Source organism: Pan paniscus, chromosome 12, assembly GCF_029289425.2.
Source record: "Pan paniscus chromosome 12, NHGRI_mPanPan1-v2.0_pri, whole genome shotgun sequence".
In the NCBI taxonomy this organism is placed as follows: domain Eukaryota; kingdom Metazoa; phylum Chordata; class Mammalia; order Primates; family Hominidae; genus Pan; species Pan paniscus.
The window spans coordinates 111,515,897-111,533,767 of record NC_073261.2 but is presented as its reverse complement, the minus strand read 5'-3'; the positions used below and the strand labels follow the sequence as shown (position 1 = coordinate 111,533,767).

General features: G+C 41.8%; 1 long non-coding RNA gene across 1 annotated transcript in view; it reads right to left on the bottom strand.

Annotated features, from left to right (window-relative positions):
• The window catches only part of LOC117979080 (uncharacterized), a 1,348,572-nt gene that overhangs the window by 1,272,962 nt on the left and 57,739 nt on the right, over window positions 1-17,871 (bottom strand). The window contains exons 3-5 of the long non-coding RNA XR_004669720.3: window positions 12,022-12,179; window positions 7,359-7,464; window positions 5,246-5,331 (exon numbers count right to left, since the gene is read on the bottom strand). This is a non-coding gene — a long non-coding RNA (uncharacterized LOC117979080). The remainder of the gene's footprint in view (window positions 1-5,245; window positions 5,332-7,358; window positions 7,465-12,021; window positions 12,180-17,871) is intronic.

Here is a 17,871-nt window from a genome sequence, read left to right as displayed (position 1 = left end):
TAATTAAAGCTCCTTTTAAGCGCAATGCATTTGGTTAGAATTCACATGTAAATTGTGGATGTTAATCATTTTATTAACAAGGTACTATTTTGAGTGTGTGTTTTAGCTAGGAATTACCTTACAAATATCCCAGAGCAAAATTAAATTGCTCATTTTCAGGTGTTTAAATCCCTTACAGGTATATCTTGGGGCAGCATAATTGGGGAAAAAAAAAAACCTGTTTTCAACTAACTAAAAAGATATGGATTGAAATGTTCCATTATAATTCCCATACTAATATCTCCTGCCAACATATAGAATAGCCCATTAAATTCACAACAGTTCAGATAAAGAATACACTTAACACTACCGAGTATAAGGTTGTTAAAAAATTAATCTAATACACTGAACCCTTCTCCCCTAAGAATATAAACTCCAGCTTACGGTACACCTTCAACCAATGGAGAGAAAAGGAGGTTTTCATATATATTACATTTCATTAGTCTCTTCAATTCTCCATCATTTCCTGATTTTTTAAAGAAACCTAACTGAATTATTTCATATAAAGACCTACTTATATTTCACAGTACCAGTTTTCATGCACACTTAAAGAAATTGATAATAACCTCCTTCATTTGCAGAAAATAGACCATAGCTTACAACTTGAAGTTTATTTACTTGAACTTTGCAATGAGACAACTTCAGTGTTTAGACAATCAAGAATTCTTCCCCTAGAGCAATCTGTAAGAAAGGTGGCTATTTTAATACTTGGAAAATCAAATATGAAGTTTGCTTAATAAAGTAAGACTCTTCAAATTTACCCACAAAAAAAGTATGCTAGAAATGCCATCATTTGATCAATACAGGAGTTCTCAAATTCCATAGGAAAAAATGTAATAGGCAGTAGGTGAGAAATTTTTATTTTTTTAATTATAAATTCTGAAATACCTGAAATAAACACTGAAAAGACAAAGTCCATTAGTTTATCTCCTTGATTCCTAGTGGAATTGATGTCCTAATTATTGGATAAATATAGATCTAAAATAGATATGACATGATTTCAGGTCATCAATTACTTTTTTAATCCTAGCCTTTAGATTTTAAAAATAATAATAATCTGGCTCATGAAATGCTATATCCTTTAATAGAGCACATGTACTTTAAACAATATGTTACCAAGAAGGAATATTCTGATTATTTAGAATAAATGTACTTGACAAACATCAGTTTCTGATTGTCTTATAAGTGCCTGAAATTATCAAAGCACCAATTTCAATAATATTCATATTCATAAAATAGTATTGCTGATTTCTCTTGGTGAGTTCTACAAGACATTAGATTTCCTTCTTTTTTAATTAAAAATAAATGTTTTGCTTTGTGTACTAGATGGAGTGGTGTTTGCTAAGCATTGCATTTTACTGACATAGCCTGGCTTAATACTGACAGGTATTTCTTCTTATGACAAATATATACATATATCATAAAATCACAGACTATAGGGTTGGAAGGTACCACATTAGACATTATATTCATATCATTTGGGAAGTATACTATGCAGAGAAATATGAATGTAGAAATTTATTGTGGTACAATGCTTTGTCAAAATATCAAACAAAAAGGAAGCACTAATACTCATAGCTTTAACATAACATTTTTTACTTGATATTTAAAGAAAGATGGGCTAATTATAAAAACTCAGAAAGCATGAAGGGAATAAAGCTATGCTACCCATAATCTTACCTCACAAAGATTTTCTCCTATGCCTAGAGCAAAAAGTTCAATTCACCCAAATACCCAGGGAATTTGCGTAGGGAAATATTTAAATATATTTCGGTATATATTCTTTTGCTCTATTTTTTATGTGTTTTTTACATAGTTGATATCTTACCCCAGTATTCAAATCTTAATAAATTTTGAAGTGGTTTCCAAGCCTCTTCTCCCTTTCCCCTCCTGCCAGCTTTCTCTCCCATTTTCTGTTCCCATTAGAATGTGACAGCTCAATCCATATGATAAGGTGTCCGTATTTGTCCAGCCTTGTCTACTATTGCCGTGAAGAAAAGTGTGAGCCAGCAGTGTTGGTGCACATCACCCTGAAAACATTGTTGTGGAAACAAATATCTCCCACTCACCTCCAAAATAAGGTGAAAAAACAGGGAACTCTACCCCAAATATTTTACCAATTCTTTTCTTGAATTTGTCCCTATTATACAAATTTTGGTGGTATCACTGAGGTTTATGCCCATTTGTAAGAAAAGAGTACCCTTAATGGGAGAAACTATAGCTGCTTATCCATATAATTTCATTTTAAAGTAAGAAACAATATAAACAGACCCAGATACAATATAAACAGACCCATCTACTAAAAGTGCCAGGACAACGTATTATAAATGGAAAACAGTTTTGTCTTAAGTCAAATCTACTTTTCAAAATGGTTTAATGACATTCCTCTTAATTCAAGAAGAATCTGTGAGAAAAATCAATTTCAGGGTGCTTCGGCTCCCTCCCTCATGAGGGAAGTTCACTGTGTCATAGTTCCAATGACAACCAAGAAAATTATAAGAAATACCAGGAAGATTAAGATACCAGTTAGGTAAACAAGCCAAAAATATCAGAAAACATGCTGAAGAGCTAATTCACAAAAGAATAAATACAACTGGTAAACAGATATTTTTCTTTCATACTCAGACTAATTGGTCATAAAATAAATACAAATTTAAAACAGAAAATCCAAGTTTCTGCCTATTAAGTAAAAATTTTAAATTTTTAGCTGACAATTTCCATGACATTGCTAAAACTGATAAACTCCTAGTACTTGTGAAATTTGCAAATTTGTAAGACTAGGAAAAATGTTAGGCATGTGACATAAAACATTTTGCCTACTTGATCAAGTGAGGTTAGAAGTAACCTCAGTTCTATGAGTTTATTTTAAGAAATAATCTCAAAAAAGGAATAAGGCCACATGCACCAAAACAATCAAGTAAAATCAGAATTAATATAAATGTCCAGCAATAAAAGAATAAAGTTAAAACATCGCACATCTTCAATGGAACACTCAGCATCCCTTGAAAGAATCATTGTAAATACCACCAAATAGTATGTATTTTAGAAAAAACAGACAATAAGATCATAGGTGTAACATGACTCTAAGTATCCAAAAGATAACTCTATAGTCATGTTTGTGTTTACTGAATTGTAATATATCATTTTCAAAAGGAAACCATTATATATATGGTTCCCACTACATATAGTATACATATATAGTAGATGTGTGTGTGTGTGTGTGTGTGTGTGTGTATAACTTTATATATATATCTTGAGGTCAGAAGTGCGAGACCAGCCTGGCCAACATGGTGAAACCCCATCTCTACTAGAAATACAAAAATTAGCCAGGCTTGGTGGCGCATGCCTATAGTACCAGCTACTCGGGAGTCTGAGGCAGGAGAATCGCCTAAAACCAGGAGGTGGAGGTTGCAGTGAGCTGAGATTGCGGCACTGCACTCCAGCCTGGGTGACAGAGTGAGACACCGTCTCGAAAAAATTAAAATTAAAAAAAAAAAAAAGACAATGAAATGGTCAGTCTCACACATTGCTGGTGGTAGAATGAATGGCATAAATTTTAGGGATTAATCCTCAGAAGATATTGACATTGACCCAAAGAGACAAACTTAAATTCAGAAAAACAAGCCTTCAGTATAAAACATCACTGCAGCATCAATCGACATGTAGAAAAACTGAATAGCACCTAAATGTCCAACAGCTGGGTAATACATATGCAAAATGTGATGCGTATACTTACTTAGAACAGTATTACATGGCCACTAAAAAAGATGCTTACAAAAGTAATAACACAAGGGAATGAGTTAGCTATAATTGTAAATGAAAAAGAAGGGCGTAAAATGGTACACAAACAGCATCATTACAATTCTTTTTTTAAAACACTGTGTGCATAAAACAAAGAAATATATCAAAATTTTACTCATTTATATTTGGGTAACAAGATTATGGTTAACTTTTCTTTTTTTCTCTTTTTTTCTTTTATTCCTTATCTTCTGATGAATTTTAAATGACCCCATTTCTCATTGTAATCCTTAAATTGTTAAAACAGGCCAGGTGCAGTGGCTCACACCTGTAATCCCAGTGCTTTGGGAGGCCGAGGAGGGTGGAACACCTGAGGTAGGGAGTTTGAGAGAAGCCTGGCTGACATGGTGAAACCCTGTTCCTACTAAAACTCAAAAAAAAAAAAAAAAAATAGCTGGGCATGGTGGCGCACGCCTGTAGTCCCAGCTACTCGGGAGACTGAGGCAGGAGAATCGCTTGAACCTGGGAGGCAGAGGTTGCAGGGAGCCGAGATCATGCCACTGCACTCCAGCCTGGGCAACAGAGTGAGACTCCATCTCAAAAAATAAAAATTGTTAAAACAGCAAGAATACTTGTTATGCCACTGAAAATTTCTGGCACAAAATGCATAAACAGGTTTGCACCTCGGTTAAAAATAATAATAATATCTTACAGTAAGTATTATGCTTTTAACTTTCCAAAGTACCTCTTAATCTTCTCATAGTCTTAAAACATCTCTCCAATGCAGATAAAGGCATTTTGTCATAGTTTTTAAATTGTATTTTTAGAGACAGGGCCTCACTATGTTGTCCAGGTTGGACTCTACCTCCTGGCTCAGGGAATCTTCCTGCCTCAGCCTCCAGAGTAGCTGGGACTGTAGGTGCACTCCACCACAGCCAGCTATTTTGCCATCTTTTTAAATTCAACATATATCCTGAGGACATCTTGCAATAGATGCTGTAGTGTGTATAGAGAACACGAGATAATAAGCCATGTTTCCTGAAGCTGAATCGCTCACAGCCTAGAGGAAACAAATGAAAAAATAGACAATGGTGACAACAACTACAGAGGAGAGACATGGGAGGGACTAAACCTGCCCCAGGGAGCAGGGACAGCTGAGCCTGGGCTTGAAGTGGGAGTGGGAGTTTGACAGCTGGAGAAGAGGAGGAAGACAAAAGGAGGTGGCGTCTTCATCCATCCACAATCTAGAGCTTGAGAAAGACGAGTTAGCAGGGCAGATGGCCAGCAGGGAGGGCCAACCCTGGTGTGCACATGGGAGAAAGTGGGGACATAGAAGACATGCAGGGTCCAAAAATCAAGTGATACCCAGCTCTAGTCAGGGCTGGGACTAGAACCCAGATCTAACCAACAACCCTTTCTCCATCAACGGCAGGGAAAAATAATTAAATTATAATTAAAAAAAACCCACCTGGATTAATGTCTCAGCTCTGTAAGGATCATCTTGCTGAGCCTGCTTCTTATCCGAAGGACGCCTTCCTCCCACGTTGGAGGGAACTAAGAAATAATGGATGTAATCATAAAGTCCTTTTCAAACTCCAGAAACATAAGGTACCATTGACACTCTTCTTCCCAGTACTGCAGGGAACCACAGCCTTTATTTTGAAGGTTGTATAGCCCGTGGCAAAGTTCCTGCAGCACCATGGTTCTCAAACTTTGAAGTACGTTAGAAACCCGGGAGAGCTGTTACAACTTTCTGCTGCCCAGGTGCATTACCCATTAAATCAGAAACTCTGGAGGTGTGGTCCACGCAGGGAGCCGTTTAAAACTTCCCCAGATGATTCCAATGTTCAGCCAAGTTATCCAAAGTATGGTCCAAGGACCATCAGCATCACCTGGGTCTTGGTAGAATCTTGGGCCTCACTCAGACCTGCTGTATGAGAATCTTCAGTTTAACAAGCTTTCCAGGTGGTTGGTGTACAGATTAAAGTTTGAGGAGCACTGTTCTAGACAGATTTAGCATTCTCCAAATTCCTACTCTGAATTGTCTTTCAGGATGCAGTGGGAAATTAATCCCAGCCTCACCCTCAAGGACTCTCAAGGACTCGCTCTCTACTAAGCAGGGCATGCCGGTGCACAGCGCTCTGGAGGCTACCGAGGAGGAGCACCTTTGGCTGAGAGGGTGGAGATAGTGTGTGGAGATCAGGGAAGGCTTTCTGAAGGTGGAGAAGTGGGAATGGAACAGAGCTCAGTGTGGGCAATGCTACATTTTAGAAGCAGCAAGCTTGCACTTTGGAGGTTTCATGTTTCAGGAGGAGGTCCAGATTGGTGACATAATATGTGTGAAAATGCTCTAAAAACTGTAAATCATTATGCAAATGGGTATTTGCATTATCCCTCACAAGTCCTAGTGGGTCTTTCTTATAACAGAGTCTTCAGGGAATTAAACTCTTAATTGTAGCTAAAGAAAGTCTTCAAATCCAGATGGGTGTTCAGCTAGGTGCCCAAGTCCTTGCAAATGATGAAAATAATTCCAGGCAGCACAATCCAATTTATACCCTCCTCTGCTCAGGGTATCTGACAAGGAGAACCATACATCCTGTTGTGCCTAAGACCATCATAGTTATTCCTGTCATCTGTGCACAATTTGTTATGGTGCCTCCACTCATTCTCAAAAGTTTGGATGATTAAAATATACAGTCACATTATGTTGGACACAATAGTGCTTCAAAAAATGCAAATGATATTTCTCCATTTTCAGGAGATGGTTCAGGGCTGCCCCTAGCAAGAAGTATCCAGGCTTGTGTGGAGTCAGCCCCGAATCTGTGTATTTTCTTTGCTTTTTGGGGACACTCTTAGGAGGCCCAGACATTCTGCATGTTCCACACCAGTGTCCTTCATCCCTCATCCATGCAGGCATGAGTGAGGAGCTGCAGAGGCTTTCAGGTGTGCAATTTGCAGGTAACAACAAACACTCTCCTCCACCACCACCTACAACCACCATCGATTCTAAACTGGTCAAAGGACCTTCGCTGGCCATGGAATTTCATGGGGTAAGGAGAGGGAAGCCACACACCACAGCAATGCACCGTTCTAGACAAGCTTCAACCTGCCATTTGTGACCCTTCACCAAAGACCGCAGCTGCCAACACCCGGTACATTACTGGCTCCACATTCATTTCTCCAAACAATTTTATAATGTTTGTGAGAAACTGTTCCCGATTTCTGAGCTCCCACTAAGCTCCCTGTAGTTATCTCAGGGAAGGGGACCTTTGAAGGGAGTGACCATTTATTGAGCGTCTCCTATGAGCAACTTATCCTGTAGGGCACATTACATATAGCACCTCACTGGATTCTCACTCACAGCAGCCCTGGGAAGAACCCTCCATGCTCCCCATTTTACACATGAGAAAAATGGACACTAGGGGAGGTTAAATTGACCAAAGTCACTATTTACAACACTGCAGACCTATGCTTTAACTCACAACGGTCCCGTTTATTTTTTTTCATTTCTACCACATCCAAGACAAATTGTTTCAGGTTGACACGAGGAGGGGACAGAGGAGCAAAACCTGCTGATTTACCTTTTTTCTGTCTTGTTCTTCTGCTCTCCCAAACCTCTCTTCTTTGCTGAGATGATCTCCAGCCATTCCATTCTTATTGGTCATTTAGAGACATTAATTTTTTCTTCTAGAACAACACCATACATTAACGACAATCATTCCATTCAATTTTATCGATACTCTAATTGGTCCAGATAATTTTGAATCACAAAATTTGCTATTTCAAAGTGTTGGCAAATTCTTCTAATCTAAAGTTGTCTAAAAATGTTCAAACTATATTTTATTTTTACTCCTTGCAGCCAGCATGTTTATTAAAAACCCAGTCACTGCCAGAAATAAAACTAAATCCAACTCAAACACTCCTAAATTTGTCTTTCCAATAGCTTGATATTAATGTATTCCCAAGAGACTTTTAAATGAAATCAAATAATTATATTTATTAAAAACATATCATTATATAGAATTTGGTTTAAGCCAAACCAATAAATATCTATCGAACACCAACACAGTTCCATTCACTGTTTCAGAGGGCGGGAGTACAAAAATGACAGAGACATGTCCCCAGTCCAGAAGACAGAAGAGATAAAGTCAGATAGAGGAGATAAAGCATGCACAGAAATAGCTATTACACAGGACTTTTTAAAAATTAGAATTTATCTCTATCATGTACCTAGCCCACTGAAGGATGTTTGTTTACCTGCATTTTTCTTTCCCTGCACCAAGCTCCCTGACAACTGGGAACTTGTCGTAATTTTTCTTTTACATTCCAGCAACATAGTCAGGAATTCGTTCATAACATGTACTCAATAAGTGTATGTTTAACAGAACTGAATTGCCTTAAGCTTAAAACCGATTGCCATAAACAAATGGAAATCCATTTCAGATGTACCTTGAAAGAAGGTGGAAGCTTCAACCATTGAGAGATGGTGAAGGGATTGTTTCCAGTAGTGGGAATAGAAAGATGAGAGAGGAGGAGGTAGAATTACATTCACTGCTAGCATCCAGTCTTGCTGAATTTCTCTAAACCCTCAAAGCCCAGCAGGTGCCTACAGCCTGAAGCAGCTCAAAGATCAGAGAGCCCATCCTGCATGTGCCAGGGTGGGCTATGATAATAACGGACCCTAGGATATATGGGATTCCAGATGCACCCTCCTAGAGCAAGGGGCCTTGGATGTGGCTGACGCTCCTCGATTCTCTTCTAACAAGGTTCCCGAGAGTCACAGCCTGGGAGCAGCTATTCCCCTCACTCTGAGAGGTCCACCTTCCGGGCATGCCAGAGCCTCTAGCACCTGTAGCCCTGGGGCTGATTGCTATTCCTTGTCCTATCTTCTTTTCCCAACCTTAATGCGTTACCTGTCCCACATGGATTGTGGGCTCTGCCAGGAACAAGGCTGTCTTCCTCATTCTCTTAACCTGCCCTTAGCACAGGCTGAAGCTCCTTCAGTCAGAAAAGCCTAGCATCACTATAGGTATCAGGTAACTTCCCAACAGGGAGCTGCTTTATCACTGCTCATTGCTCAATGGGCTACACCAGTGATGCCCAAAACCCCATCCTTGAAGCCCATGGCTGGACTGTTGCGCATGAATCAGCTGGTGAGTATGTCAAAAATGTATTGTTCCAGTTTCTACCTCTCAGAGATTCTGATTAAGTGGGTTGGATGTGTGGCAGGAAAATCTGCATTTTATTTTATTTTTTTATTATACTTTAAGTTTTAGGGTACATGTGCACAATGTGACGGTTTGTTACATATGTACACATGTGCCATGTTGGTGTGCTGCACCCATTAACTTGTCATTTAACATTAGGTATATCTCCTAATGCTATCCCTCCCCCCCGCCCCCACTCCACAACAGGCCCCGGTGTGTGATGTTCCCCTTTCTGTATCCATGTGTTCTCATTGTTCAATTCCCACCTATTAGTGAGAACATGTGGTATTTGGTTTTCTGTCCTTGCGATAGTTTGCTGAAAATGATGAGTTCATGTCTTTTGTAGGGACATGGATGAAGCTGGAAAAATCTGCATTTTAAACAGCTCCCCTGGAGATTGTGAGAAGCAGCCATATGTGGAACCCTCCATTCCTGCCACGGGCTGTTGCACCTGTTCTAAGCCCTTGGGCTGGGTCAGGAACACTCACCTTTGTGACTGCTCAGCATCCTACAACATCACATGGAATAGGCTTCCCCATTCCATCCTACCCCACCCCACCTCAGCATAATCCACCACACCCTGTGCTTTGTTCAGCAAATGCAGACCACATGCCTCAGGCTGACTTGACACTAGCCTGGACACATCATCATCTGCTGTTCTTCAGTTGCTCAGAGCTGAGCTGTGTCTCCCCAAAGAACTTCCCCCTTTTTTGACGCAGGGTCTTGCTATGTTGCCCAGGCTGGAGTGCAGTGGCTACTCACAGGCATGATCATAGCTCATGGTAACCTTGAACTCCCAGGCTCATGCACTCCTCCCAGCTCAGCCTCCCAAGTAGCTAGGTCCCCACCACCACAACCAGTCTATTATCTTCTAATGCCCAGCCTGGCAGCCCATGCCCCATGGTTATAATCCATATCATGCTCCCCTCTTCCCCCCAACACAAGTACACACGGCTCTGTCTTAGGTGCCCCCCATGTACTCCCCAGCTCCAGCATCACCAGGCCTGTTCAGAAGTCAGTGAGTTGGTGACGTCCCTGTTGTCTTCCTTTGAGGTTAAAAACAGGTAACAATTATAAGCCTCTGTCACAGTGCTTGGCACACAGATCTTCAATCGTGTCTTTTGGGTCTGAATCCAGAGAAGACAGAAGAGACCCCATTGGGTCTCTCTGATAGCTAGAGTCACTGGGACACTAATAAGGACAGTAGCCACTAATACTTATGTTTGTCTTAAGTGCCAGGAGTATTTTAAGACTTTTCATATATATTGGCTTTTTTCATCCTGATGACCCTCAGCTAACTAAATACTATTTATGATTTCGATTTACAATTGAAGAAATGGAAGTCTAGGGGTGTGACAGAACTTATCCAGAGGCACAGAGCGAATGAGTGGTAGAGTCCCAGTTTCAGTCCAGATAGTCTCCATGGCAGACGGCATACAGCACCAGGCTGTCCTTCAAGGTCAAATCCCCATTCCAAATCAGGGGACATCTGCTCCTGCCTTGCCCACCTGCCCATGTCTCAGCCCAGAGGGAAATACTTCCAACATAATTGCTCTGGGCTGTCGGAAGATATTGTTGTCTCTTTGCGATGACAGATGCCCTCAGATGCCAGGAACAACATTGGAAACCTTGACTTGACAGGGCTGAATTTAATATTATGGGAAGAAGCAGTCTGCTGGGGATCCCAGAGCTCTTTCTGCCTTCCAAAGGGCAGGAAAGCAGATGCTGATATTGTAAGAGAATCGTTCCTTAGACAAACCAAGTACAAAATGCTTCAAGGACTCAGAAGGAAAAAAGCTGTCACCACCCCCTCAATTTTCTCTCTAGCAAAGCTGTGTGCAAAAGTTAAAATCCCTCTTCTCCATCCCAAGGAACTCAAGGGAGACACACTGAAATTTTCAGAAAGATTCTTACCCAAACAACAGGAAAATTAACAATACAGATTCTAAAACAAACAAAGAAAACAAGACTGTGCTTGAATTTAGAAAACCCAAGTTTCTGACCCTATAATAGCAATTTTATGCTTTTCTTTTATAAAAAAAAAATGTGGTGCCAAATATCTTACTAAATTATCGGAGCTCCATGATGAGAACTTACGGATAAAGGAGAAAACAACAGATACTGGGATGTACTTGAGCATGGAGGGAGAGGAGCAGAAAAGAAGCAGAAAAGAGAAAAGTATTGGGTACTGGGCTTAATCCCTGGGTGATGAAATAATCTGTACAACAAAGCCCGATGACATGAGTTTACTTATGTAAAAAACCTTGACACATACACCTGAATCTAAAATACAAGTTAAAATAAATAAATAAATAAACTATACGTTGCTTCCCTTTCTAGTCTGGCACATGAACTTGGTCTTCTGCAATGAACTAGTTCAGCTCAACATTTGCCCAGCACTGACCCAACGCCAGGCCCTGTGCTTGTTTTTTTTTTTTTAATTTTCCCCAAGCTTTACTGAGGTATAACTGACAAATAAAACTATAAATTTAAGATGTACAACATGGTGATTTGATGTATGCTTATACTGTGAAATGGTTATCACAATCAAGTTTGTTAACACAGCCATTACCTCACATAAATACCTTTTTTTGGTGGAAATATTTATCATGCACACTCTTGGCAAATTTCAAGTAAACAATACAGTATTGTAAACTGTCGTCACCACGCTGTGTATAAGAGCCCCAGAGCTCATTCATCTTATAACTGGAGTCTATATTCCTTGACCAACATCTCCTCATTTCCCCCAATCCCAGAGAGTAGAAACCATCCTTTACTCTCTGCTTCCATAAGTTTGATTTTGGTCTTGGAGCCAAGAGATGAGTCAGACATTGCTGGCTTCCAGGCAATCACAGAAAAGAGACATGAACAGAGGGGCAACCTCTGTTAGGTGAGATAAACAGAGGCACAATCCTAATTTATTTTGGACTTTCTCATCTGTTCCTTTCTCCTCACTTTTTCCCATTCAGAAAGTCTCCTCTCTGGTTGATGGTCTATTCTTTACACCCTACCTGTGTCAGCAAACAGTATATCTTACCTTCCAGGTCATGGTGGCCTCCAACTAAACAGTATCAACTCAACCAGTTGGATTTCTGACTTTCCTGCAGGACTCTGGGAAAGAAAAGAAGTCTTGAGCCTATTCCCTTTCTTCTTTCTCCCAAACACGATAGTGCACTAGGTGGTTGTTTCTTCCTCCTTTGATAGATTTTCAAAACATAAAAAAAAGAAAATGGATGCTCTGATTAGTTAAGAGATGTGCCCACATTTTCAGAACTAGTAAGTGAAAGTTGGGACTTTGCCCAGTCTGCCAGCCAGCTAAGCCCACGGGTCTCCTGCTCTCACAGGTTGTTGGCTCAACAATCTCTAGAGGCAAAGGCCCACACAATGGAGACCTGCAACAAGACCCTGTCTCCTAGGAGTCAGCTGCTTTGTCCTCAGGTTGTCCTTGGGTGAGGTGGTACCTTACCTATGTGAAGCCAAGAAAAGAGAAGAGACAAAAGGGTGCAGTTTGCTACTGCAGTGGTGAGGAGAAAATGTACAAATTGGGGGAAACAGTAAATCCAGTATCAGGCTACTCTGGGGGATTCATGTCCCATTCCCTTCCCTTCACAGTTCCACATTCTAGACTTGTATGTGAAGATAAGCTGCTTTTTCTCCCAAATGCATATGTTAAATGTGTCTCACATACACACACACACACTGCAGTTGCTATGGGAACCATCCTGGAGAATTTCCTGTCTTTTATGCAATTAAAATTTCACTCTCACATCTTATTGAAGTGGAATACACTTTCATTCACAAGAGGACACTAAGAAAAAGGTCTCCTGATGAGTTTCATTTCCAATGAGCAGGCTGAATTTCTCCAAATCGGATCATCTTCCAAGAGACTCCCAGCACGCTGGCAATCATCGAATTAGTCCTAATTAATGTTCAGGCGAGCATACAATGCTCAGGCACTGAGTGAGCCTCTCTATCCTCTTGGCTCTGCAAACTACAGCTTCCCTGCTCCCTCTCAGAGACCCTCTAAAAGTCTCTTCACCTTCCTGGGCCTCTACCAGCCATCTGTGGCAGACCAGAAAGAAGGGGGAGCAAATGCCCATTAATTCAAGGCTGCAGGAATTCTGCCATTGTGACAATTCTCAGAGGGCTCCACTCCAGTTAACCTTCCCTCTCTCAGCGGAGAAGGAGGCTTGCAAATGACTCTTGTTAATACATTAATGTAAGCTAGCCAACTATTTCAAAGCACTGTGGAGGAGTCCATTTACAAACCTAACCTGGGAATTGCCAAGTCAGCATATAGAAGGACTGCTTGAGCCTATGTACAGATAAAAATCAGTTTTATCTGATATGGTTTGGCTCTGTGTCCCCACCCAAATCTCCATGTTGAATTGTAATCCTAATGTGTTGGAGCAGAGGACTGGTGGGAGGTGATTGGGTCGTGGGGGCGGATTTCCCCCTTGTTGTTCTGGTGATAGTGAACGAGTTCTCAGGAGATCTGGTTGTTTAAAAGCATGTAGCATTTTCCCATTTGCACGCTCTCTCCTGCTCCACCATGGGAAGACATACTTGCTTCCTCTTCACCTTCCACCATGATTATAAGTTTCCTGAGGTCTCCCCAGCCATGCCTCCTGAACAGCCTGTGGAACTGTGAGTCAATTAAACCTCTTTTCTTTGTAAACTACCCAGTCTTAGGTAGTTCTTCATAGCAATGTGAGAATGGACTAATACATTGTCTATTAATTTATCTATTATTTAGTTCATTGGGTTGGAAGCGGAAGACCTAAATTTATATCTCATTTGCAATATTTACCGCCTATGTGCTCCACAAATATTCAAAATTCCTTGAACCACACATTTCTCATCTGGAAAACAGGGCTAACAATGCATAGGGTAGTGTATATCAGATGATGTGGTAAATGACAAATGACAGTGTGAACTTTGCAAATTGCAGAATGTACATGTAAGTTGGTTTTATTGAAGTTATTGCCAATAAGGCCAAGTTCATATACAACTTGCTTGCCAAACTGTGAGTGAAAAATCACAGTTCACTTTATTATTTTATTACTTAAAAATGTTTTTAGTGAGTGACGAATATCAGGGCACATGTACATGTGGGTGGTGAGATTGCCATGAAAGTAGGCACCATGCTGGCTTAATCTCACTGGGCTGGGATCAAACCTTTCTTATCAATTCCTTAAAGCAGGATAACTGCCCTGTATCTGAAAGTAAAGTGCTTAGGCTTCACTGAAAAAAACAAAAGCAAACCACTTAGAATGAGATACTCCTGGGTAACTCTGGACTAGTCAGTTTTCAATACATAAAACCACTCTTTCTGCTACTTAACCCAGTTTTACAAATAGGCATAAAAATGAGCCAATGTCTTAGAGAAGATGGGAGCCTGACCTTGCTCCTCAGAATGCAGGAACACAAATCTGCTGAGGACAGAAAATATACATGAAAGCCCCAGCACACTGACCGAGAGTCTAGTCATAGATGATTGCAGTTGCTATGACCTAAACTGAAACTGATTATTTTCCAAAGTTTATGTCCCGCCTACCTCCTGTGGACTCAGCTGCTCTCAGGTAATATGACTGTAACGAATGCTTCCAAGAAATTGTGAAGGAGCTGGTGATGAATATTTAATACAGAGAGGTGAAGGATGATAAATAAACTGCATTTCTAATTTTCTCTCTGATGAGGACGTTCTACAAAGGCAAGCAGTGTGCAAAGCATTTGGGATGGCTCAAGCCCAATGACAGTAGTGATCAGGCTCCTGCTTGAGAGAGGCCACTATGTGCCAGACACACCTGGGCACTTGGCAGTCATGTTCTCACAGCACCTTCAGAAGGACCTGGCAAGCTAAGAATTCCTCTCACCATTTTATAGACAAAGTAACTAAGGTGCAGAGAGGGTGAACGACACATCACACAGCCAGTACATGATGGGAACAGACATGGGCATGAGCGTGTCTGAGTCCAGGACAGCACGGCACCCCTCCCACAGGCAGGACTGGGAAGAAGGAATTCCAGCAGTCATTGTCCTAACAATGTTCAAATAGCATAGGCTTGATGACACGTTATGAATTTCCAGAGAAATTTAATGCCCTTATGAGGAACACAAGGTTGATGGAAGGAATCATTGAGTGATCTCTCTACTATTGAACTATCTACTTCCCAGACCTTTCCTTCGCCAGGATTTTCACATATATACACATATATAGAGAGAGAGATATGTTATATATATATGTATGTTATATACATGTATATACGTTATACACACACACAGCTATTCCAGTGCTACATGTGATTTTATATATATAACAAACAGCCACACATTTGCTTGCTATTCCAAAATCACTTATTGAATATCTCCCATATATAATGTAAGATATTAGACTTATTAGGTGATAAAAAGATGATTACAACTCAGTTCTTATCCTCATGGATTTCAGAGACTAGCAGGAGAAAACCTACATACTTAGATTACAAATATAGTTATATTACAATAGTTATAATGCTACAACATAGTAAATGTCAAATCAAATTATAATTTGACACATCATATATATATAATACTCTAACATAGTATTGTGTCCAGAATTTGTGGGTTCTTGGCCTCACTGACTTCAAGAATGAAGCCGCAGACCCTCGCAGTGAGTGTTACAGCTCTTAAGGTGGCGCGTCTGGAGTTTGTTCCTTCTGATGTTCGGATGTGTTCAGAGTTTCTTCCTTCTGGTGGGTTTGTGGTCTCACTGGCTCAGGAGTGAAGCTTCAGACCTTCGCGGTGAGTGTTACAGCTCATAAAAGCAGTGTGGACCCAAAGAGTGAACAGTAGCAAGATTTATTGCAAAGAGCGAAAGAACAAAGCTTCCACAGTGTGGAAAGGGACCCCAGGGGGTTGCCACTGCTGGCTCGGGCAGCCTGCTTTTATTCTCTTCTCTGGCCTCACCCACATCCTGCTGATTGGTATAGCCCAGTGGTCTGTTTTGACAGGGCGCTGATTGGTGTGTTTACAATCGCTGAGCTAGACACAAAGGTTCTCCAAGTCCCCACCAGAGTAGCTAGATACAGTGTTGATTGGTGCATTCACAAACCCTGAGATAGACACAGGGTGCTGATTGGTGTGTTTACAAACCTTGAGCTAGATACAGAGTGCCTGCCGATTGGTGTATTTACAATCCCTGAGCTAGACATAAAGGTTCTCCAAGGCCCCACCAGAGTAGCTAGATACACAGTGTAGATTGGTGCATTCACAAACCCTGAGCTAGACACAGGGGGTTGATTGGTGTATTTACAATCCCTGAGCTAGACATAAAGGTTCTCCACGTCCCCACCAGACTCAGGAGCCCAGCTGGCCCACCAGACTCAGGAGCCCAGCTGGCTTCACCCAGTGGATCCCGCACCGGGACTGCAGGTGGAGCTGCCTGCCAGTCCCACGCCGTGCGCCCACACTCCTCAGCCCTTGGGTGGTCGATGGGACTGGGCGCTGTGGAGCAGGGGGTGGCACTCACTGGGGAGGCTCGGGCCGCACAGGATCCCACGGAGGTGGTGGGAGGCTCAGGCATGGCAGGCTGCAGGTCCCGAGCCCTGCCCGGCGGGAAGGCAGCTAAGGCCCGGCCAGAAATCGAGCGCAGCGCCAGTGAGCTGGCACTGCTGGGGGACCCAGTACACCCTCCGCAGCTGCTGGGCTGGGTGCTAAGCCCCTCATTGCCCAGGGCCGGCAGGGCGGGTCAGCTGCTCCAAGTGCGGGGCCCGCCAAGCCCACGCCCATCCGGAACTCCAGCTGGCCCGCAAGCACCACGCGCAGCCCCTGTTCCCGCTGGCGCCTCTCCCTCCACACCTCCCTGCAAGCTGAGGGAGTCGGCTCCGGCCTTGGCCAGCCCAGAAGGGGGCTCCCACGGTGCAGCGGTGGGCTGAAGGGCTCCTCAAGTGCAGCCAAAGTAGGAGCCCAGGCAGAGAAGGCGCCGAGAGTGAGCGAGGGCTGTGAGGACTGCCAGCACACTGTCACCTCTCAGTATCAAGTATTTTAAAATGCTCAAGCCATTCAGAGGAGGGAGAAATTAATTTCCAGAGCAGAAGTCAAGGCAGGGTTTTGGGGATGCAGCATTTCTTCTGGGCTTTTAGGACATGAATGTTGGTAAGGGGAAGGAGATAGTGTAGGTGGAAGATGCCGATTCTGTACTCCATGTGGTTTGAATGATCAAGGAGTGTCTGGATTGGTGAAGATGATCTGGCAGTTGCTTATATTCTTGTATTTATTTGCCCACTCATGCTTTTGATAAATACACAGGGAGTGCTTATCAAGTGCCAGGTGTTCTAGGTACTGTGAACACAGCAACAAACCAACCCACTCATAAAACTTACATCCCAACACCAATAAGACAGAAGAACAAATTCATTCTGCATCTCCCAGTTATCAAAGCTATGAAGAACAATAAACAGGTAAAGGGAAGAGAGGGAGAATTGTACTATTTTATGTAAACGGACTAGGGGAGGTCTCTCATTCTCTCTTTAAAGGTGAGCCACTGTGTAGCTCCTTGAGAGTGAGGGGACGAAGGGTCTCGAGCCTCCTCCTCCTCTGAGCCTGAGCCCAGCCAAGAGATCTCTGAGCTCTTCTGACAGAACAGCTTCTCAGAAGTCATTACCACTTTGTCACTTTTTTGAATTAGGCTCTAACCAACCAGGGGCAGAATATTTATGGCAAGACAGTCTTGGCTGTTAAAAAGCAAATCACATGAAAGCACCTGATATTTCAAGTTCTCCACTGGATTAGTTTTAATTAGAATGCTCTCTCGCTGCTGAAAGATAAATGCAGGACACAGTATCAGAAAATCGGCTTTACTCTAGTGACTCGTGCAAGATAAATCAACTTGAGAAACTCTCAGTTG